The sequence below is a fragment of the Hypanus sabinus genome, chromosome 25 (assembly GCF_030144855.1).
Source record: "Hypanus sabinus isolate sHypSab1 chromosome 25, sHypSab1.hap1, whole genome shotgun sequence".
NCBI classification, from domain to species: domain Eukaryota; kingdom Metazoa; phylum Chordata; class Chondrichthyes; order Myliobatiformes; family Dasyatidae; genus Hypanus; species Hypanus sabinus.
Window position 1 is genome coordinate 41,284,312 of NC_082730.1, and position 24,326 is coordinate 41,308,637.

The window sequence follows — 24,326 nt, forward strand, 5'->3', positions numbered from 1 at the left end:
CCTGCTGAGAGGCAGTTTCTTTCAGATGACAGATTCCGCTATGGCTTCATGTTCGTAATAAATTAGTCTAGCATGCCATGGGGGCATCTACAGTATAAACTCCACAATAGGTGTGCTAATCATGAGCTCGGCTGTTCAACATTTTCTTATTCCTCCTATAGAAAATGGTAATCCTGACTCTTTCAGAAATTATAATCCAGCAAAGACAAATACTCAAGTTATTTATAATTCAAGTAAAGTAATTAAGAATTAAGACACAACAGCTATATGTTGTGGGATTTACTGAAAAGTCTTCATTGCATTTTGCCTCTTTGAACTACTCTAAACCTACTCCCACAGTGATGTTGGGTAGAGAGCTCTGATGTTTAGACTCAATTATGACAAAGAACTAGAACTATATTTTCAAGTGAGACCGGTGTATGAAAGGGCAACTAGTAGTAGTGGTGTTCCATGACTTCTTCTGCTTTTGTCCTTCTTTGTGGAGAAGATCACAGGTTCAGGAGGTTGTGGAAGATTGGGAGAGTAAATACATATATGTTATCAATACAATAATGCTATAATTACTCTGCAAAAGAGAAAACTAATGTTTAGGATGGTCGATGAAGTGTGAATGAAGAGGGTTGCTTTGCTGTGGGCAATCTCAAGCTTCATGTGAATTGTTGGAACTGCACTCATCCAAGCAATTGGACAGTATCACTGTTCGTACTTTGTAGACGGTGGTTCAAGGAGGTGGGTCAGTCACAGCAGGTTTCCAACTCTCTGACCTATTTTTACAGGCACAAACATTAATGTGGTGGATCCAGCTGCACTGCTGATCAATAGTGATCTCCCCAGACACTGGTGATGAATAATCAGTGATTGTCAGGTTGACTAGACTCTCTCTTATTAGAGGTAGTCATCGCCTGCCATTTGCCTCTAATCAGTCCATGCCTGAACGTTGACTGGATCTCATGGGATGAAGGCAGGGACTTCATTGGCTGAGGAGTTGAAGGTGGAGTTCAATATTGTGCAATTATCGAGAAAGATCACCATTTCAATCTTTTTATGAAAGGAAATATGCCAGAAAATCAGTAGAGAGAGAGAAAGAAATAGAGCTAATGTTTATGCTAATGACCCTGGGTTTGAACTGACAATTGTTGAAGGATCTAACAGCCCTTGTAGAATGAAAGACATAGTTATATAGATTGGAAATAAGCTATTTGACCTTATTAATCCACATTGTCAATCAAATACTAATTTACACCAAGCCTACATTAATTTCATTTTATTCTCTCGAAATTCTTATCCAGCATCTTGAGAACCTACTGTTCATCGGCACACAAGGTACAATTTACCTAAGAGAGTGTCAAACAAGATGATAGGGGAAAAGGACAGTGGAAAGAAAGAACAAAACAGAAGAGATGTGAAACGCTGAAAGAGAAAATAGATTAACTAAAAAGAGGGAATGCAAATGAGAGTAAAAGCGGGATGTGTCTTGCTGAATGATGCAATATGACCATATGCATCATGTGGTGGGTAGGAGAATAGCATTCTGGTGTAGGTGACTCCCCTGATTCACAAAAGACCCATCACAATTTAGATGTCTCAGATCAGGAAGATGCAGGCCTGTTCTCCACCATTTTGAACTAGTGCAGTTCCAAAAATGTTCATACAAAGGCAAAAAATGCAGATGTTGGAAATCAGAAACAAAAGCAGAAAATGCTGAACAAACACAGCAGGTCAAGATAAAGAGGGTCAATAGCCTCTCCCCGCAAAGGGAAGATGAATGGTAATTGAGCTAAAATATTAACTCCGGAGTTATAGTTGGCAGCCATTGATCCCAGGGCATCATGGGTTTGTGCCTCTGCTGGACTGTATCCTCTCCAGGGCGCAAGCCTGGGTGGGAAGATTTGAAGAATCAGCTGTTGCCCATGCACTGGGCTCACCCTTTCCACGTCACTGATGTGGTCCAAGGGAAGGGCAAGCATCAATACAGCTTGGCACCAGTGTCGTTGCAGAGGTTGCAAGAGTGAGGTTGTAAACAACATCAAACTTCCTTAGGGACCCCGGCTCCAGATTTCTTCCTCAAGGTTTACTCCTGAAGTCTTTTCCATGGGTGGGTATGGCCGCAAGGTAGCGGAGGTTTAAAATCAGAGTTTTCGTTCTCCTAGGCGCGCTACCGTCCAAGGTCGATGAGCTTCTCCTGCCCGAACTTTGGAAATGGAGTTGTGGTTAGTCCACTTTTCTTATCTCTGTGAATCGATCTATTCTTGCCATTCTCAAATGCATGAATTAATTTGTGTTCAATACAGTCATCCAAAAGTTAGACTTGTGATGACTCAATAATGTCTTTGCTGCTAGTATTTCCAGAATTCCATTGCTCCTCTTAATTATCTATCTAGAAGTATCCTCAAAGTTCAAAGTAAATTTATTATTAATATCCATACAGTATGTGTCACTATATACAACCCTGAGATTCATTTTCTAGGATGCATACTCAATAAATCCATAATAAAATAATAACCATAATAGAATCAATGAAAGACCACACCAGCTTGGGCATTCATCCAATGTGCAAAAAACAACAAACTTCAAATACAGAAGGAAGAAATAATGATGATGATGATGATGATGATGATAATAATAATAATAATAATAATAATAATAATCAATAAATATGAGAAAATAAGATGAATAGACACATAAGTTGTGGGAACATTTCAATGATGGGGAGAGTAAAGTTATCCCCTTATGGCTGAGGGATAACATTTGTTCCTGAATCTGGTGGTGGTGAGTCCTAAGGCTCCTAGGCTGCCTTCTGGATCTCAGCCGTGAAAAGGGAGCATTTCCTGGGTGGTGGGATCCCTGAAGATGGATGCTGCATTTCTGCAACAACATTTTGTGTAGATTTGCTCAATAGTGCAGAAGGCTTTACCAGTGATGGACTGGGCTGTATCCACTGCTTTTTGTATGATTTACCATTCAAGGGTATCAGTGTTTCCATCCCAGGCTGTGATGTAGCCAGTCAATATTCTCTCCACTACACATCCCTAGGCTTGTCAAAGTTTCAGATGTCATGCCAAATCTTCACAAAATTCTAAGGAAGTAGAGGTGTCACTGTACTTTCTTCATAATTGCAGTTAATCCTCTTTCCAATCAAGAACCTATTAATCTTTGCTTTAAATACACACAAACACTTAGCCTCTCCACCCTCTGTGGCAACAAATTTGACAGACTCACTACCTCATCTCAGTCCTGAAGGGTCATTTCTGAATACATTCCTCCTCATTTCAGTTCTATAGAGAAATTTATTTTATTCTGAAGCTGTGCTCTCTGATCCTAGACTTTCTCAATGATGGTAGTATCCCCTGCTCATCCACTCCATACAGACCTTACATTATTTGATAGGTTTCAATGAGATCTGCCCTCACCTATCTAAACTCCAATAAGTGCAGGCCCAGAGCCATGAAATGTTCTTCATACATTAAGCCTTTAACTTTTGAAATCCTTCTTGTGAACCTCCTCTGGTTCTTTTCCAGGGCCGGTACATCTTTCTTTATATTTGGGGCCCAAAATACATTATTCCAAATGTGTGAGCTGTCTTACATGTAAAAGCTGACTTGGTCACTGATTTACATAAATTATTTGTATAAATGTACTGGTTGATGTTCAAAGTTTTCAAGTCACAGCTATAGAAACTACTCAAAACTTACAAAGATCAAAGAAATTGAATTCCCTGCATTTATAATGTTTATGGAAAGATGGTAATGGGGCCTAAGTCTATGCTATGCTTGATCTCAAGGTCACTATTTTTAGAGTATTATAATGGCTTTAACATGATGCTCTTTTCTGAGATCTCCACAGTTTTTTCTATGCCATTGAATACTTTCTGTTGTATTGTACTAGTTACATCATAAAAAGTCCCATAAATCCATTTTTGAACCTGTTTTGTTTAGTGGGGTTAAATTACATGTTCAGTAAAGGAAGCTCAGATATTCATGATGGCAATAAAAATGAGAGAATCAAACTAGTGAGATGTTTCTCTATCACGTTATACCTTATTTTTAACTGTTAATACTGATTCCCATTTCTTTAATGCTAGTTTTTGGTTCTGGTTAATTTTTGTCTGAATCTCCCCTGCAAAACTAGACTCAAAACCAGAGGTACTTCCTTATCAGAATGAGGAAATTCTGGCCATAGAAGTTCTAGTCCAAGTTCAAGTTTAATCGTCATCCAAACAAGCACTTGTATACAGCTAAACAAAACAGCATTCCTCTGGGACCGAGGTGCAAAATACAGTAGATATAGTCACACACAACTCACAACATATATTGTTACATAGAACAAACTTCCTTAATAAAGTGTTGGGTGGATTGAGCGATCTATTCTATATTTACCTTGTTTCTTGTTTCTTCATTATATCATTGTGTGTTTCTAATACCCCTCAGTTAAAAATAATAATATGTCATAGTTCAATGGGTTTTTCAAGCTCCTCTTAAAGCTGTCATTCGAGACATAACACCATTCTAAACTAATCCAATATAATATAATTCTGGAATAATACATAATACACTTACGTATATACCAGCAGTAAAATTGTTACTATGCTGGAGATGTCTTGTTCTTGGCTTCTTTTCTTCTTGAAAAAACTATTAGGGTAATTGCTTTCTTGACATCTTTTGATGTGTTTTAATTGAGAAAAGTTCTCAAGACACGCAGCAACATTGAGCTCTGACTTTGTTAAAGTAGCTGCTCCAGAATAGTTCAAGTCATTTGCATTAATTTGGTTCACCCATTATAATTTATTATTTATTACAGTTTATTGATTATAATGTCATAGAATATTAAGACAGGAGATGTTTGGAAGAAACTCTACTACAAAGTGTTGTTCATTCACCAAAAGGTTAAGTACGATAACATCACAGCTGAAGGGTGAGAATATGTGATGAGAGGCTGTCCAAACAAATTCATATTAGTAAAAAGAGTTAGGGCAGGGAATAGGTCATACGTTCCATCAACCCTGCTCTGAGATTCATCAAAATCATGGCAGATCTTTCTCAGCAGGTTCATGAATTCTCCCCATTTCCTAAAATTCCCTTAGTATCCAGGAATATGTTATTTTCCTTTGTGTAAGAACTTTAATGTCTGAGCCTCCAATGTCCACAAAGAGGATAGAATTTCAAAGATTCATCACACTCAACTGAAAGAAATATCTGCTTATCCTGAGACTTGGACCTCCCTCCACCTCCTTAGCCTGGGAAACATCCTCCCTGCTTCTGGCTTGTTGGACACTAAGGATTCTAAAAGTTTCAGTGAGTTGGCCTCTCATCCTTCTAACCCTGGAGAAAAAAAGGCCATCTCCTTAACCTCAAGCACAAGAAAATCTGCAGATACTGGAAATCCAAGCAACACATTTCGGGCCGAGACGTCGACTGTACTCTTTTCCACAGATGCTGCCTGGCCTGCTGAGCTCCTCCACCATTTGGTGTGTGTTGCTCACATCACCTCAATCTCATTCATCAGGCAAACCTGCCTCCCCAGGGACAATTTCTGTAATTTCATTTGCAGATGAAGCTTCTATGACTCCCTTTACAGTTTGTTTTATTTTGCTTTAAACAGATGAAGCCAATTGCCATATGAAACTTCTTATATTAAAACTACCATTTCAGTATGGACTAAACAAGTGAGGAGGCAAGGAGACAACCAGAGGTAAACAGGAATAACTTACAGCTTGAGGTTTATTACAGCATACCAGGCAGCAACTGTATAAAGAGGAAAACAGCCTGAGTTAAGGAGGATGCCTTACATTCATTACCTTCCTAGTCAGGTTCTCAAATTTGATTTAGGATGGATTCACATTGCCTTCACAGTCACCTTGTGAGCCTTCAACCCACTTCCACCTCCTGAGTAGCCTGCTAGTCTGCAGACAGATTCCTTGGGGTCTTTTCTGATTTTAGCACTCAGCGAACCAGCAGCTTGTGCAATGTCCCCAAATGTGGATTAGAATGTGCATTCTGGCATGAAGCATTGCACCAGGAGCATCAAAGGAACATATCAACTCCGAATTGACCTGAAGCAGAGTGTGTGCATTGTTGCCATCGTTGAACATGTCTCTGCATTTCGTGTATTCTGCAGAGAGTCAATGAAAGCACAATACCCAGCTGGTCAGGTTGCATCTTTGAGAAAGAAAACAGAAGTCAATGTCTCAGATCGGAGATCCTTCATCCAAAGTGAAACAGAAGCTGTGGAGGGGTGGTGGTGGGGGATGTGTCTGATAGAGTAAAGCTGGAGTGACCATGGGGATAAGTGGATGAGTTTTCTGACTAGTAAGTGAATGAGGGCAGTTAGACGGTGAGAACATTGGCAGAAGAAACTAAACAAAAGAATATGGGATCTCTTTCAAGGTGGTAGAAATTACATGGAGTGATCTGTTGAGTTCAGAGACTGGTGAGGAAAGACCAGGAGAAATCTAGCCTCGATCTGTCTTGGAGGGAAAAAAAAGTGAGATCCAGCGGTGTGGGAAATGGATGAGATATGATTAAGGGTTCAGTAACAATGGTTCAAGAAGAAGGAAGACTTTTCCGAGGCACCTGTACAGAAGTCTCATCATCGGACCAAACACAATAGCAACGGAGGAAAATGTGATTGCTTTGTGGAAAACTTGTGCTTGGTCTACAGGTCAACCCTGAGCTTCCCATTACCTCCACTTTAATTCCCAGTCCCATTCCCAGTCTGACGTGTTAGTCTGTCACCATCTGCACTGTCACAGTGAGGTTCAATACAAACTTCAGGAACAGAATCTTATTCTCCTTTTGATAGAGCCTTCTTGAGGTATTGAATTCCACAACTTTTGGTAACTTGACTTCCTGGTCTGTATCAGCCAACCATCTACAATATTAGCTCAGCTTGTTTCTTCTTTTTAAATCTTCTTTCTTCCTCCTTCCTTTTATTTATCTCTCTTGGAATGGAGGACATGGCCAGTCTGACAGCTTGGGCTTGTTCTTCTGCTAAGCTACCATCTCTTGGATGAATTTTGCTTATGTTCTGCACCCCCACACTGTTACCATAGTGATGAACATTCTTACTGCAACTTGCCTAACTCCAATTACGTTGAGTCACCCCCACCCTCCCCCACCTGGCTCCATTTGCCCAAATTTCCCCCTCCCATCTCATTTCACTGGTTGCCTACCAATCTTTGCTTCACCACTACCTCTCTACATACTGGTTATCTTTCCTCTCCACCATGGGTTCTTAGCCTTTTTTATGCCATTGCCCCCTACTATTAACCAAGAGGTCCATGGACCCCAGACTTGGAACCCCTGCTCTACACTCTCCGTCTTGATGCAGGTTCTTGACTAGAAACATTCACCACATGCTGCTCAACCCACCGAGTTCTTCTAGTGGCTTATTTATCTTGATTTAGTCAGTGACACTATATATTTTAAGACAGGTACTTTATTCAGTCTCTGATGCTCAATATTTCTAATCCTGCTATGTCCTGTTTTTCATTAGGTCTCCAGGTCTCGGAGATATTCAGCCCAGACTGGCTGAGATGGTTAAATGCCAAATGGATTATGACTGAGCAATCTGCAGCAAAATCGATATCTTCTACAACACTCCAATCATTCATCTGAAAGTTTGTTTTCATTTCCCTGCAGTGTATTCCTTGGTTGTCATGCATTATATAAATATTGTTTAGTGTGCACTCTACCTTGTCTTTGTTTACTTCTACTTAAGGACCTGTCTTGGTTTGCTCTGCATTACTGCATATCACCCTTCATGTAAGACAGATACTGACTACAGCTCTAAATATTTCCTCTATACAGCCGAATTTTGTAAGATATTTTGTTGTATTCTGATTATAACAATGGAATGCTTTGAATAGAAAAAAAATCCAGGCTGGGTAATTTCCCTGGCATCAAATAACAAGACTCCCACCCTTTGAAATCTGTCTCACAGGAGTCCTGCTCTTCGGGTCCACATGGCTTTACTGCTTAAGTCACTTTTTGTTCCTCATTGGCCAGGCGTCTATGAGAGAGGATGCAATTGCCCGTACCATCCCTGTGCTTTTGCAGTGTGCAAAATGAGCCGAATGAATTTTTTTCATGCGTTCCGCCTCAGTGGCTATCCTACTTACCTTTTCAAAGATAATGTCTGGCTTTTTAAGGAGTTTGACCCACCTACACACTAAACTCTTCTTCAATTTTAGTCTTGCAAAGTTTCAAAATTACAATGACTTGTTAGGTCTCTCAAGTTCACAATGTAATTGCCAATTAACTCCTTTCATATCTGATTATCTGTCCCAAGTGTTTAGCTTTGAAAGATCTCCCCCTGGATGCTGTCTCCTTCTCTTTCAAAGCTGTCGTCATTACTCTTCCCGGATAATATAGCTTTGATCCCACCATTTGCAAATTCAGTGCTCTATTACATCTGAGTAGTGTGTGTCACCTTCATTCTTTCCTACTGAAAAGTACTCCTTACAACCCACCACTTTGATCAACTTTTCAGTCATTTGCCCTAATACTTCTAATGTGCTGTAATGTTAAAATTATTTGATAACTTGACTATTTTATAGAAACAAAATAAATGCACAGCACAGGACAGGCCATTTGGCCCAGATGCCCATGCTGACAATGATGCCAAATTAAATTATCCCATCTTTCTATCCCCTGCCTGTCATGTTTACTGTCAAGCATTATGGTCTTAAACAGGCTTTGGGCTTAAACATTCTGTACATACAATAACATTCTTTGATTTTGCATGCAAGTGCTCATACTGGGTTCTTTTAGAGTTGTTATTGACAAGCTTTCTACTGCTTTGCAGGGAGAGAGTCAACAATGGCAATGGCTTTTCCAACAGACCTGGCTGAAAAAGCAACGTGACTTGAAATTTCGATCACACAATGCATGTTTTAGATGTGCTATGTGCCAAGTGCTCACTGAATAAAATTGATTGTGAATTGTAGATTTCCTATTGAAATTTTCAGTCAAAACTTCTCTGAGCATCATGTACGTACATATGAAATATACTGTATTTGCAAAGCTGAAGTCATGTACCATGGGTTTAGCAAATTAATCTACATAGATACAATTAATGCACACTGTGGCAAAATAAAACCCTGTGATTACTTTATTTCACTGGACAATTAACTACCTGAGGGTTTGTTGAAGAGTGATTTGGGGCAAAATTATTGGGTTTGGCCAGACTGCCCTTTACAGCCACATTATGGAGTTTTCTTCTGCTAAGATGAAACTTTGTCTTTTAATTCCGTAGAAAACATTTTGAATGTTGAAAGGCATGGACAGAGTGGATGTGGCAAAGTTGTTTCCCATGATGGGGGAGTCTAGTATGAGAGGACATGACTTGAGGATTGCGGGGCGCCCATTCAGAACAAAATTTTTAGCCAGAGGGTGGTGATTCTATGGAATTTGTTGCCACGGGCAGCAGTGGAGGCTAAGTCATTGGGTGTATTTAAGGCAGAGATTGATAGGTATCTGAGTAGTCAGGGCACCAAAGGTTATGGTGAGAAGGCGGGGGAATGAGACTAAAGGGGAGATTGGATCAGCTCATGATGAAATGGCAGAGCAGACTTGATGGGCCGAATGGCCACCTTCTGCTCCCTTGTCTAATAGTTTTATGGTCTGATGGTCTAAAAATGGATGCATTAAGAATGTCCCACTGTAGCTCTACAATAGCCAAGAGCTTGAGGAAAGGACTCAGAGAGCAGGCCAAAAAGAAAGGAGGAGGGCTGAAGTGATAGAGTTATTCAGGAGCACTACAGCCACCACGTCTTTATGAGGAAAAGTTTGTGGAGAGGCCGAGATCTTCCAAGACAGTGATGACAGCAATCAGCCACCTTTTACAGGTAGAGATCCAGGCAGACTACAGTACTTGGACTGCTCTGTCTGTAGACATGAAGGTCACAGTCACCCTACACATCTTTGCCTCTGAATCATCCCATTTGTAGTGGTTGATATATGGCATCTGTCGCAGTTGCAACACACCATCTGCAAGGCACATACCAGCTTCCTGAATGACATTCCATACAGTTACAAAGGCTTTGCAGAACACTGCTCACTTCCCCCCCCCCTTACGTGCTGCTGCAAATTCTTTAACTCATTGAGCCCCAAGCAGCTCCCTGCTTTGCTATTGGCATGAACCATCCCAAACCTCCACAAGTCCCCATGCTTTCTCACCTTGCTTGTGACAGTGAATGAGGCCATTTGGCCCATTGAGACTATGCCAGATTATATAGGGTGTCAGACAGTCTGTTTCTCCACTGATTTCCCTGAGAGAGGAAGCTGATGGACATGTGATAGGCATCAGAGTTTATGGGCATGTGGTGGGCATCCTGAAGAAGGGTCTTGGCCGGAAACCTCGACTGTTATTCATTTTTATAGATGCTGGCTGACTTGCTGAGTTATTCAGCATCTTGGGTGTGTTGCTTTAGATTTCCAGCATCTGCAGACTTTCCTGTGTTTATCAAAGGGAATTGAAGGGAGAGGGAGGAGAGTGAGAGGGAGAGGGAGAGGGAGAGGGAGAGGGAGAGGGAGAGGGAGAGGGAGAGGGAGAGAGAGAGAGAGAGAGAGAGAGAGAGAGAGAGAGAGAGAGAGAGAGAGAGAGAGAGATATCTCCACAAGCTTTTCACATCCCTCTGATTCTGTTGCTCCCTGCTATGCTTTATGGCTGGAAACTGACCTTCCAACCAGGATGTGAGAGAGAACTGAAGAACCTGAAGGAATGTCAGGCAATTGCAAAAGAGCATGCAAACTCCACACAGACATCACCAAGAGCAGACTGGACATGACACCAGGACACTGGAAGTGTGAGGTAGCAGCAATGCCCACTGTGTCACTGTAAATGCAACACCTGTCAGTTACAAATAGATGAAAGTGATGTGTCAAACCCCCCTCACAATGCACAGTGAAGCCACAGGTGCACGCACAGAATGAGCAGGGTAAATACTTTGGGACTGGTGATCATTTAAAAATTGTTATGAAAAGCTATTTTTATGAAAAATGTGTCACTTTTTGGGACTGACCGCACGTGCCTCCAAATCTCTGTTTGATTTTCCAATGTAGAGGAGACCACATCATGACCACTGAATGCAGTATTGGAAGAAATGAAGCTTCATTTTGATCAAGGGTTCCCAATCTTTTTTATGCCATGAGCTAATACCATCAAGGGATCTGTTGACCACAGGATAGAAACTCCTGATTTAGATGGACCATATGGGCCCCTGGATGGTAGAAAGGGAAGTGATCTTAACTCCTCATACTGTCTGTTGAGCTATGCAACTAAAATAACTTTATCATTGGGGTGTTTAACATCTTTAAGTTAAAGATGTTAACTTTAACATCTTTACCTCGGGGGCTAAATGAAGAAAGTGCTTTACGTTCAACGAAATAGTTAATTCTTTGAAAAATAGCTATTATTCTAAGTCAAATACCAATTTGTCGGCAATTGGGTCCTGCAGGTAGAAATGAGGTGACCGGTCAATTAACTTATGTTCAGAAGTGACCCCAGAGAGGTTGCCCACTGTTCTATTTTGACCCAAGTATATAAAGGGGTTTGGTAATGTAGGGGAGGTAATTCCATTTTCGGTTCCAAAGTGGGGGTCCATAAATCCAACATAAAACTCAGACATAAACTCATTCCCATTAAGTAGTTAGAATGCAGTACATTTTAAAATTAATTCTTGGGACATGAAATATAATGGGCAAGGGCAACATTCATTATTGATCACTATCTGTGAAGTGTGTGGTTTGCAAAGCCATTTTAATGCCACTTGCCAGTCAATCTGGAGCCAGGAGTCATATATCTATCCAACTGAGTGATTCCCAAAGTGGGCAATATTGCCCCCTGAGGGAGTTACTAAGGGGGCAATAAAGCTAAAGGGGGTGGTGGTGCTGTTTCTCAGTAGCAAGAGGGGGGAGCTGAGGGATTACAAGCTGAATTTAAGAAATGAATTACTCATTATAGTCATTTGATCCTCAGTGCCTCATATTGATTACAATGACCAATAATCACCTCATCACTTGCTAACCCACTCTACTCTTACACTTTGCTGGAAGGGCATTAGAGTTGTTGAAAAGCAATGTGACACTTCTTCACAGTCATATCATGGGAAATTGGGACTAAAGAAATTGTGTTATTTCCAGGCCTGGCCTGCACATTATTGCTGTTCACTACTGTTGTACAGTGTTAGCTAGTATGATTCCCACACTCTAATCACACAGTGATGCAGTCACTGTGAATTAGGGAGTGATGTTCAATGGAGCAAAGTTTAGAATCTGCCTTTTCATATGGTCTTGTCCACATCTCTCTAGCCCACAGCCCAACTGAAATAGTGTTGCCCCACATTATGCACCTTCATGCAAAGAATCAGGTTTTGCCTGAGCTATTATGATATCATAACTTTCCCCTTTATTGATCACAGCGCTTGAGGTTGGACTTAAACAATAGATGATTGGCTGTTCTCGTTGATCCATAAGCAGACCAAATGAAAAAGAAACATAGACAGTATAGTTTTCATGCTTCATATAATGTTTCATTGTTCATTGCTACAATTGGAGAAGAAATGATTTTGTCAGCAGTAAGGGAGGTTCTAAGTACAGTTCAGCAAACGTCACAAAACCAATTAAATAAAGCAACTCTTTTCAAAGACGAATAGATGAAATGTCTTGAAAATGTCAAAGACTCATTGTGCAAGAGAATTTGCTCTGCATTTGGATGAGTTAACTTGCCAGGCAGCAAATCTTTGCACCCTGGTTATGTTCACTTCATTAAAGATGAAAGCATGGTATAAGAGTTCATATTTAACAGGAGACTAGAAATAGATACAAAGCAGGAGTAAATATTTCAGGTTATTGAGCAGTTTTTCAAAGGAAAGAACATTACGCTCACCAACAGTTTTGCTTTTGCAACAGAAGACACCGTATCAATGACAGCACACTACCTCGGGGTTCAAAGATTCAAAGGTTTGTTTTAAAATTAGAGAATGTGTACTGTATGCAACCTAAAATTCTTGCTCTTCACGGACATCCAAGAATCAAGAGCCCCATAGAATGAATTATGGAAATATCAAAGCCCCCAAAGACACCCCCCACTCCCTTTGCACAAGCAGCAACAAAATCATTGGCCCCCACTTGCACCAGCAGAAACATCAACCACTCCACACCTCCCTGCCATCGTGCAAGCAACAGTTGAACTCCCTCCCCCCAATGAGACCTTGATATAGAGTCCATCAAAACTACAGTCCACATACCAGCATGTCAATATCTTAGACAGACTCCCTCTCCATTGAGGGAGACAGGTCACTTCTGCGACAGCAAGAGCTGAGACCAGCGACTCGCTGTTCCAATGATACACTTCTCCAAGATTCCCAACTCAAGGACCGTCAGGCTGTCTCTCCACATCAAAAGGAAGAGAGAGGGAGAGGAGAGAGAGAGGGATCACTTGAGTAGAAGGACCTACCTCCCTACGGCAGTCCGTGATTGGCAAACTGCCTGTTGTCTCATCGTTCCAGTCTTGATGTTTCAGACTGCCATAATGCATCAGTTGGGCAAACTGGCGAGGAACCAGGTCAGCCATGGGACTCCCTGACTTCCAACCTTCCAGTCCCGAGGGCACACGTATTCTAGGCTGTTCCTGGAGATAGTGAAGTTTTTTACCGCAGAGTCAGTCTGAAGACAAACTGCTCACAAAAAAACATAGTTTATTAATTTCATGAAAGAAACTGTACCAACATATTTACCAATCACTGTGCAATCCACAGAAAATATCTTGTTACAAAAAAACCCTAAGTGATTGACTCACAAATAATTAAATACTGTTATCACAACAGTAAAGAAGATCAAGTCCCATTTTAACTCATTTCTGAACTATTTCCAGAGCTTTGTATTGAGAATGATAAAAAGTTTGAATGCTTGCTATTGCAAACAGAAGTCAGATGGCTGTCAAAAAGAAACTGCCTGAGATGCTTTTATGCACCTTTAAAACTATGAAAAAGTTCTCTGAAGAGTCGAATCCTTCAGTCAGTAATCAACTCAAGTGTATTAGGCATGACGTTGCTTATTTGTCAGAATCATTTGCAAAGATTAATTAAATCAGTTTTCAATTGCTAGGAAATGATGTGAGTCTTATCAAAGTCAAATCAATCGTCTCCACATTTCTGTCCGAGTTAATCCAATTGAAGTACAACATTGGCTGTGGTGACCTTTTCCATTTTCTGAGCACCCCTAAATTGGAAATGAAAGAATACCAGATGATGATCTTCAAGAATACTGAGCCCACCTGGGTGAGCTGCATAAAAACATGTCAGAGAGATTTCAAGATCTTCTCTTGATCCAACTTACAGATTGGGTACTAAATCCATTTGTGAACACTTATAATGAGGAATTAACAGGAAGAACTGATCTTGCTACTAAATGACTATGGGCTGAAGCTAAGGTTCCAAAACTCATATCAAGACAGAAAGAAAACTCTGAACGTAATCCTGCACTCTGGAAAAGTGTCAAGATGTTCTTACATTGACTTTCCAACATCCTACTTAGTGGAATGCATTTTCAGGGCAGTCACCCAACTTCTTTCAAAGAAATGAAACAGATTGCAAATTACTGAGGGTGGGGATCTGAGGCTCCTTAGTGACATTCAGCCTGATGTTGAGAAGCTGATATCACTGTACCAAGCCCATCCATCTCATTGAATGGTGAAAAAGCAATGAAAGAACGAATAGTTGGACGAATAATGCATGTTCGAAAATTGCTGATAGAACTTGCTATTACTCTAATTAAGTAAAGAAATTATTTTATTTATAGCTTTACACAGATGTTTAAATTTTGCAATTATTTGTCACTGCTTTGAATTTACAGTTCCTATTTTCATTCACCTTGCGCTGTAAATCAAAATTCTTTATAGTTTTAATGTAATGGCCAGAAAGGGGAAGTAGGGTGTTGGGCATGTGGTCTTGGAGCCAAGGAGAAGGTAACCCAAAAATATTAGGGAGCTTCTGGTCTGATTGGGTAAGAATGGCGAATTTCTTTAGTTAATGGGAAATAGTATACACAATTTGTCTTAAAGAGATCCAGTGGCATTATGATCACCATTACCAATACCAAATTTTTATTCTGGATTTATTTAAAAACATGAAATGAAATTCCCCAGGTGCTTGGGGTAGATTCCGATCCCCTGGATTACTAGATAACTTTACTCTGTCTGGACTCTAAAAGGCAAAAGATATTAATATCCTTCAGTTGAATCTGACTGGGGACAGATGGGAATGAAATAAATAGATAAATAGAATTAGCAGAACTGGGAGAGGAGGACTGTGTAGTGATTAGCGTAAAAGTATTACAGTCCCAGAGACCTGGGTCCAAGTCGTACTGCCGCCTATTAGGAGTTTGGGTGGAAGAATTATAGGGGTGCATTGGAGAGGGTAGTCTCCTTGGGCCTGAAGAGCTTGTTACCATGCTGTATCTCTAAATAAAAACTTTTTAAAGTAGTGTTTTTTTTACTCACGTTCCTAAATACACAATGGTCTGGATTTTTCTGAATGGATTCTGTCATCCACTCTTGTCACCTTGATTCCCATTTGCCCAAGTTATATTCTCTGACCTACCAATTCAAGGAGCTATGTGGAAAGATTCGATGGGGAAGCAGGGCTTGGAACTGCACAGCATGAAAATGTAAGTGGTCAAAGTTTTGCTCAACAAAAAAAAAACTGCGCTTCTGCTACCAACCATAAAATCTGCTTTTTTTTTCTAATTCTGCATCTTCGATACTCACAAACATTTGAATACCATCAGAAGTGAAATAAGAAAATCATAAAAATATATAAAACTTTTTAAAATATGTAAGAAACATCTTTGGTATTTCCAAAGACTTTTAACTAATTAAAATATTAAGCGAACATACATAATTAAAACAAATGTAACAATCTGGCAAAAACACCAGGAGCAGCTTCCTCAGAATCAGTTCTGGGGAATCTAAGTAAATTCCTTCTCCATCATGGAGAATCCCATAGGGAGTGCAGTTGGAAATTCATTAGTGGAGAATGGTCTGTACATTCAGGACTTACACTTCTCCCTGGGAATCTCTATGTTTATTGATAGTTACGCTGAGAAAATGTAGCAGATCCTTGTGGAGATGCTACTATGGAGTTGGGATGTAGTTAAAAGCATCTGTAAACAATCATTGCTGGAAATTCCCCTCAATCATTTGCACCAACCACACAATGGTTTGCACAAGGGCATTTATGTTCTAATTTGGATCATTTGGTCTCCATGTGATATCCATAGAATTAAATTTCAAAATGCAAGCTACAGCTACTAGGAATTAAAGGGTTAATGTATGAGCAGTGTTTAATGGCTCTGCACCTGCATTCTCTGGAGTTTAGAAGAAGGAGGGGAGATTTCAAATCAGCAGTCAATGGACCAAATGGCCCAATTCTAACACTACAGTCTATCTTATGCACTAATTTATATCTCTACCACAAGATTCTACCCCAGCAATTTTTGGATTTATGGCTGAACTGGATAGTTTATTCTTTGGGAAATTCTTCCTGATTTCTTTTAAGTAACATTTGTAAGTACGTGCCAGTTCTTTGAAGGAAGGGAGTTGACAGAAAGCTTTTCCTCAGAACCTATTGCCTAAAGAGCTACTTTGATTTCGGTTGCAGGGTTGTGGGGGAGATGACAAGTAGCGATCAAGTGTTGAACTGCAGGAAATCAGAAAACATCACTGTAGCTTCTGTATTCTCCTGGGAGATGAATCAAGTGTCTATGTAAAGATAAAAGAATAATTAGTCTGCCCATCATAGCAAAAAAAATCTTTTCAAAGAAGAGGAACTGCTGAATGTTTTAGAATTCAAAGCATTTGATAAATTAATTTTAATCAAAATTAAACATTTTCTGTTAGTCTTTATTCACAAACCATTGAAACCTACAATTGTGTCTTGCTTTTCTCTAATGTTGAGGAAATAGCTACCTGATTAATTCAACAATATTCTTTATTTTGCTTCAGCTTGTTGTCACTTTTACTATGATGAGCTGGTAAAAGTCATGCTTTATTTCTAAGATAGCAAATAATCAGGAAGATTTAGAATGTTTATATAATAGCATTTCCTATCAGTAGATTTTCTATTTTCAATTAGTTCACTTTCCACTTATGACTGGAGCTAACACAGCTCGAATGCCAAATTCAAGTTTGCTGATGACACTACTCTTGTAGGCTGAATCAAAGGTGGTGATAAATCACCATATTCTGCAGGAGGGAGATTGAAAGTCTGGCTGAGTGGTGTCATAACAATAACCTCCACAATGTCAGCAAGACTAAGGAACTAATTATAGACTTCAGGAGAAGGAAACCAGAGGTCCATGAGCCAGTCTTCATTGGAGGATCAGAGGTGGGCAGAATTAGCAACTATAAAATTCTAGGTACAGTATTATTATTTTGGTGGACCTGTCCTGGGTCCAGCAGCTAAGTGCAATTATAAAGAAAGCATGGCAGCAGCTCTAGTTCCTTAGGAGTCGGTGGAGATTCAGCATGACATCTGAATCTTTGACTAACTTCTATAAATGTGTAGTGAAGAGTATAATGACCAGCTGCATCACAGCCTGGTATGGAAATATCAATGCTCTTGAATGGAAAATCCTACAGGAAGTTGTAGATATGACCCTGTCCATCATGGATAAAACCCTCCCAACCATTGAGCATATCTATATGAAACACTATGGCAGGAAAGCAACATTCATCATAAGGGACACCCTCTACCCAGAACATGCTCTCATCGCACTACTGCCATCAGGAAGAAGATTCAAGAGCCTCAGGACTCACACCACCAGGTTCAGGAACAGGTACTACCCCTCAGCCATAAGGCTTTTGAACCAAAGGGGATAACTTCTCTCAACTTCACTTGCCCTATCATTTAGGTGTTCCCACAACAAATGGATTCACTTTCAAGACTCTTCATCTCATTCTCAATATTTATTGCTTATTTATTTATATTATTAATTCTTTTTGCATTTGCACAGTTTGTTGGCTTCTGCACTCTGAGTGTTTAAGTTGGATGGCCTTTCATTGATTTTGTTATAATTATTATTCTATAGATTTGTTGAGTATGCCCACAAGAACATGAAGCTCAAGGTTGCATATGTTGATACATATGTTCTATGATAATAAAATTTACTTTGAACTTTGAAATAAAGTATTTAACAGAAAAGGTCATTATTATAATTTTATTGACTGATTTGATTTCATTAGCAATCAAAACATGGGCCCACACCAGTTAGTTCTATTACCTTACAACTCCAGGGCCCTGACCTTCATTGTAGCGCAGGTGAGATTTGTATGTTCTTCCTAAGGCTGGGTAGGCTTTCAGCAGGTTTCCCCTGGCTTCTTTGCACATCCCCAGATGTGCTGGTAGATCCATTGGTAAGTAATTTACTCTTCACTGTGGATGAATGGAAAAGAGAAGTAAAGGGGAGTTGATGGACATGTGAGGGAGAATGAGTTTCAGGAGGACTGCTGAGATAGCTGTGAGGTGGCATGGGCTTTGTGGGCCAAATGGTTTCCTTCTACTTTGTCATATACAAATAAAGAGTACTGTATATTCCAATTTCATCTCCATATCCTCAAATATTGTATCATTGAAGGTAAACTGATCTGATCAAGGTATGTGGTAACATTAGAATTGATTATTAGTATTTCCATTGATGAACCAATTTATTCAATGGGTAATATTAGGATAGCACAGAATCTTTCAATTCAAACTTATATACACATTGGTCATTTGATTAGGTACACCTGTTCACATACTTGTTAATGCAAATATTTTATCAGCCAGTCACCTGTCAGCAACTCAATGCATAAAAGCACGCAGACATGGTCAAAACATTCAATAGTTCCGAACGAGCAAGAAATGTGATCTAAGAGACTCTAAATGTGGTGCCTGGAGTATCTCAGAAACTGCTTACCTCCTTGGGATTTTCACAGACAACAGTCCCCAGAGTTTGCAGAGAATAGTGCAAAAAACAAAAAAAAAATCATCTGGTGTGGGTGAAAATGCATTGTTAATGAGAGAGGTCAGAGGAGAATGACCAGACTGATTCCAGCTGACAGAAAGGTGGCAGTAACTCCAATAAACTTGCATTTCCACCGTGCTGTGCAGGAGGGCATCTCTGAATGCACAACATGTCAAACCTCAAAGCCAGTGGACTGCAGTAGCAGAGGGTCACAAATATACACTCAGTGGCCACTTTATTAGGTATAGGAGGTGTCCAATAAAGTGGCCAGTGAGTGCACTTAACCAAAATAACTTGTTTAATATTCAATTTTATGTCATCAAGACTTCTTTATAGGCAAATTCTTACCATATGGAAGGAGGGTATTTAGCTCACTGGTTTGAAATCAGCTCTTCACAGGAGAAACAAGAGTGCAATTAGGCCATTTGGGCCATCTTGTCTGCTCCGCCATTTCATCATGGCTGATCCATCTTTCCTCTCACCCAGTCTTTTGCCTTTGTCCCATATCCCTTCATGCCCTGACCAATCAAGAACCTATCAACCTCTGCTTTAAATATATACAAAGACTCGGCCTCCACAGCTGTCTGCGGTAAATAATTCCACAGATTTCACCGACATTATCCAAACTGTCTTCCTATACCCCAATTTTATCCAACAACAGGGGTATCCTACAGGAAGCAATTAATCTATCAATTAGCAAGTCATGGGATGAGGGAGGGGACAGGAATACCCATAGGAAACCCACACAGCCACAGGGAGAACATACTATCCCCCCACAGTGATCACTATTGAAACCAGGTTCCTGGAACATCACTATTTGCTGTGCCACTTGGCTGCAATCAAAACTGCTAATTTGCTCACAGTTGTTCCAGACTAACAGCAATGAACTAAGTGACAATTGAACTATCTTTAAGTTGCATATAAAGGAGAATGGAGGGAGATCTCCTTTTTCAGAGAATTGTCTGTGATCACTGCTGCGGGGGGGGGGGGGTGGGATTGGATCTTAGCATGACACTTTATAAAATCAATGGCTCAAACTGGCTAAAGTGATGAATTAGAAACATAGGTGGTGGTCCATGTTATTTCTGTATTCATGTCCATGGCAGTGATCAGCCACCATGAAAATGCCTCTGTGTCACTGTCACTGCCAGATTAATTGCCGTTGCATCAGGCAATGTGCTGTATAAAGGCCTTTTCATTGCTGATGGGGGCTCACCTTGGTGGATTGTGGAAGAAGTGAGTGAGTTTGATGTTGGAGTGGGTGGGGAGAGGTGAGCATTTGAGGGCTGGGAGAAGGTAGCCATATTTCTCTCCCAAAAATCTTTTGATTTTAATTTTTATTTGTCATAAATTTTGCAACTTTGATTCAAATTGAGTTATAAAATACCAGGGGCATTTAAAAATGGCATATCTTACAATTAAATCATTATACTTGTTGATGAAATGAGCTTATCAAATGTGCAGCCTTGCTTTTAGTTTTCTCAAAGGCATTGGTTGGGTGTTATTAACAGTACCAAAACATATGCATTGAATGTATTCTGGACCTTGCCTGAAGTACAGGATCTGCATTCATTCTGGCACAGAGAGGTGTAAATTAATTAGCATCTTTGTGCCAGCTTGTGTTAGAGACCTATCCAATTTGAAGGCGAGAGATAATTAATGTGGAATAGATTGAGTAGTTGACCATTAACAGGACCTTGAGAGGTGAGAGAGAGTTGTTATCAGAGCATGTTTCAAGGTAGCGGCTAATGAGAACTGGAAGGGAAGCTGTTCCCAGAGATGTCTGTGAGATAATTTTAACTTTTATTTGCAGGAAGAAAACGGATGATTATAAAGGCCACTTTATATATAGTTTGCCCAATTTGCTCTTGTTAGCGATGTGTAAGATGGCATTTACTATCATCTACTTTTTTTTGCGATAGAAGTTATATAATTTCACTTTTGTGATTTGGATAATGAGGTAAAACAGAAAGTGAGAGATAATGGATAATTGTTTCTTTGACATGCACTAATTAAATCTATTAGTTTTACCTCCTGAAATGTATTTGTTTAATGGAGTAATAACATGGATTATGTTCCCTGTATCTGAATATGCATCCTAATTGTTCATTATAGGTTATGTCATTGTCCCCTCCTTTTAGATAGTGTTAAAAATATCCAAGCTTTCAAAAATTATAAAAAGAAGAACTTTAACATGATAAAAAACTTGGAGAGCTTTAAAAATGTTTTGTTCTGCTGTGAAGCAGAAAATCTGAATATAGGGATAACATTATGATGCAGCTAATGCAGTTCTGGTGACCTGCGTTCTCTATGTAGAGTTTTCATCTTCTCCTGTTACCGGCATAGGTTTCTTTCCAAGGTCACCAGTTACCACAGATGCCCCCACCCCCATGGCCTTGTTCAGCTCAAAGATGTACAGGTTGACAGTTTAGCTGCTGTAAATTGCTCCTGGTGTGCAGCTGAGCATTAGAATCTGGGGCAGTTAATGGGAATGTGGGGTGACAAAATGGGATTTTCATGCAAGAGTAAATTGCAGAGTAAAACTCTCATCACCTGCATGACTCTTCCGAGGTCTCGTGCTCCTCCTCATCTGTCTTGACCACAAGCTTTCTGTGTTTCTTTGCATGATACACGACGGTCTTTCTTGTTCTTTTCCTTGCCTAAGTGTTTGTTGCTGTTTGTGCTGGCCTCTGGGCCTTTAAGGTCTGATGATTTTAGAAGAGTCTCCTACTTCACACAAAATGCTGGAGGAGCTCAACAGGGCAGTCAGCATATATGGACAGGAATAAACAGTTGGTGCTGCTGGCCAACTCCTTCATTCGGACTGGAAAGTGAGAGAGAGGAACCCAGAATTAGAAGCTGGGGAAGGGGAAGGTGTACAGTCTGGCAGGTGATAGGTGAAGCCAGCTGAAGGAGAGGGTGGGTAGAAGAGGGGAAGAATGAAGTAGGAAGCTTAGAGGTGATTGCTGAAAGAAGGAAAGGGCTGAAGAAGAAGGAGGAAACTGATAGGAAAGGACAGTACACCATGGGAGAAAGGAGGAGGGGTATCAGAGGGAGGTGATAGGCAGGTGAGAAGAGAAGAGGTGAGACAGGAACTAGAATGGGGATTGGAAAGAGAAAGAAGTGGGAGACTGGATCAATTAGAGAAATCAATGTTCATGTCATCAGGTTGGAGGCTGCCCAGACAGAATGAGGTGTTGCTCCTCCAGCCTTAACACACCATGAAAACTGGATGTGTCCTGATAGCATTGTGGTGAACTACATATACATGTCTGGACACGCCCCCTGCTGACTGCTCCTGTGGCTCCTCCCACAGACCCCTTTATAAAGGCGATCAAGGTCTGAGCCCGGCCTCTCAGCCTCCGGGATGTAGTATGGTGGTCAACCACTGCTTGTTCCTTCTTCCAGTCAATAAGAGCTGATATCTCGCCTTTACATCTCAGAGAGTTATTGATGGTGCATCAAGCATGTCACAAAAAAGCTGTATTGAACATTTTTATCTAGCTTCATGTTTTTTTTTGTATAAGATAGGATTGTGTTTTATCACTAGATGTAACAAATAATGACCTGGTTTTAGACATTACTTCAAATTCTAGGCATCATTTAAAAAGATTGTCTTTTGTTGTCCAAGATTATTCCCACAATTACTACTGTCAAAAATAAATAACCTGGCAAATATCATCTGTCATTTGTTGGATTAAGAGTTCGTGCATGACTTTTGAATGTGGGTGTTGTGATCTGTAGATTCAGTTAGTGCAATTCAGCTATTCATTCTCTTTACTCAGATTCTGAAAAGATTTGCACATGCTATGAAGTCAAATACTTTGCAAATACTGGACTATTTTTTTCATCATATAATGTAATAAGTTATTGTGATACTGGAAGCTTTGAGCTCCAGCAGATTAACAATTGCTGGAAATTTAACAACTGCTATGAAGATACGTTTTGATTATAATGAGATTTCCAGAAGAGATTTGCTAAGATAACACATCAAAATCCAGAGACTAATCTGCACCAGTGACATACACAGCGTATGGCAAGGTCTGCACACCATCTCAGACTTCAAAAGGAAACAGCGAGATGCCCCCAATATTGCCGCCTCTGTCCTAGACGAGCTAAATCGTTTCAAAGTCGTTAACACTGAACCCCCGAGGAGAGCTGTTGATGCAGCCTGCACCTTGGTCATCTCTGAGGCTGAGGTAAATGGGTCATTCCAATGCACCAACAGGTGCAAGGCTGTGGGGCTGGATGACTTCCCAGGGCAAGTACTCAAAGTGCGCACAGCACAGCTGGCTGGTCTGTCCACAGACATTTTTAATCTCTCCCTCTCCCAGTGTGTAGTGCCCACTTGCTTCAAAACATCCACCATTGTCCCTGTGCCAAAGAAGACCAAGGTATCATGTGTAAAGATTGGCATCCTATCGCACTCACCTCAGTCATAAACAAATGCTTTGAGTGGCTGGTCAAGGACTACATCTGCAGCTTGCTACCACCCACACTGGACCCCCTACAATTCACCTAACAACACAACCGATCAACAGAACATGCCATAGCCACAGCACTACACACCGTCCTTGCTCACCTGGAGAAGAGGGAAAGATGCTTATGTGAGAATGCTGTTCTTGGACTACAGTTCAGCAATCAACACCATAATTCCCCTAGGTTTGACAAGAAGCTCAGAGACCTTGGCCTGCACCCCACCTTATACAGCTGGATCTTGGACTTTTCTGTTGGATCGCTGGCAGGTGGTAAGGACCCTCACCTCTGTCCCTCTAACTCTCACCACAGGAGCCCCTCAGGGCTGTGTCCTGAGTCCCCTCCTCTACTCCCCATACATCCATTTCTGTGTTGCTATGTACAGCTCCAATCTGCTGATTAAATTTGTAGATGACACGACATTGATAGACTTCATTTCCAACAATGATAAGATAACCTACGGAGGAGAAATCAACACCCTGACCCAATGGTGCCAAGAAAGCAACCTCTCCCTCAGTGTCAAAAAAACAAAGGAGTTGATCATAGATTACAGGAGCAATGAAGGTACTCCTTCATCTTGTGAGATGGATATAAGAAATAAAATTTGAATTCTAAAAAAATTCAAATTTATTGTGGAACCAAACAGTTCATGCTAAAGGAGAAAACTTACTGATAATGATTAAAGGTGAGAAACCAAAAATAAGAGTAAACAATGAACACATGGGATTCTGCAGAAAATGGAAATCTAGAAACACATACAAAATGCTGGAAGAACTCAGCAGATCAGATAGCATCTATGGAAAGAAATAAGCAGTCAACGTTTTGGGTTGAGACTCTTCATAATGAATT

At 40.4% G+C, this 24,326-nt stretch overlaps 1 protein-coding gene across 1 annotated transcript in view; it reads left to right on the top strand.

The window, feature by feature from the left end:
- Window positions 1-8,928, top strand: part of LOC132381196 (neuron navigator 1-like) — a 752,075-nt gene extending 743,147 nt beyond the window's left edge. Inside the window, exons 38-39 of the mRNA XM_059950487.1 lie at window positions 2,151-2,210; window positions 7,492-8,928. The gene's annotated coding sequence lies outside the window, so the exon portion shown is untranslated. The remainder of the gene's footprint in view (window positions 1-2,150; window positions 2,211-7,491) is intronic.
- The last annotated feature ends 15,398 nt before the right edge of the window (window positions 8,929-24,326 follow it).